We start from the raw sequence: 852 nt of genomic DNA, 5'->3' as shown, positions 1-852 counted from the left end.
TTCATAAGTATAAGTTCGGCCGGGACCCACCGTTGTGGACCAAGAGGGGTGCCTAACACCTTCCCCTCGAGGTTATTTCGAGCCCTTACCTTAAATCTTTGGTAATGCAAACTAGTCCATGAGTTAATTGCTCAAGGTTCCCTAACGCACCATAATTCGTAGGTGGCGACTCTTCAAAATACCCAAATCCCAAAAGGAAATGAGTTATTTTCCCCATGAATGTCGAAACCCGAACCTCTCCCCGCGAGGAGGAAAAAAGGGGGCGCGACAATCGGGGTTGATCTCAATCCCCCTGTTTGACACCATGAAGCCTAAGAATTTGCCCGAACCCACTCCGAAGGCACATTTCTCGGGATTGAGTTTCATGTTATAGCTTCTGAGGATGTCGAATGTCTCCTACAAATGAGTCAAATGGTCCTCTGCGCGCAGGGACTTAACTAGCATATCATCAATGTAAACTTCTATGGAATTGCCTATTTGGTGTTCGAACATCTTATTAACTAGGCGTTGGTACGTGGCTCGCGCGTTTTTAGCCCAAAGGGCATCACATTGTAGCAGTACGTACCGTACTTCGTGATGAACGAGGTTTTTTCCCTATCCTCGGGGTTCATCTGAATTTGACTATACCCCGAGTAGGCGTCGAGAAAGGTGAGGATCTCGTGGTCGGCCGTGTCATCGATCAAGCGATCGATGTTGGGCAATGGGAATGAATCTTTGGGCACGCTCTATTTAAGTCTTTATAATCTACGCACATTCTTAACTTATTCCCCTTTTTGGGAACTACCACCACATTGGCCAACCATTCGGGATATTTTGCCTCCCTAATAGACCCAATTTTGAGGAGTTTTGTTA

Source organism: Nicotiana attenuata, unplaced genomic scaffold (genome assembly GCF_001879085.1).
Source record: "Nicotiana attenuata strain UT unplaced genomic scaffold, NIATTr2, whole genome shotgun sequence".
NCBI lineage: Eukaryota > Viridiplantae > Streptophyta > Magnoliopsida > Solanales > Solanaceae > Nicotiana > Nicotiana attenuata.
The sequence above is the reverse complement of the archived record's forward strand: the minus strand, read 5'-3'. Positions refer to the sequence as shown.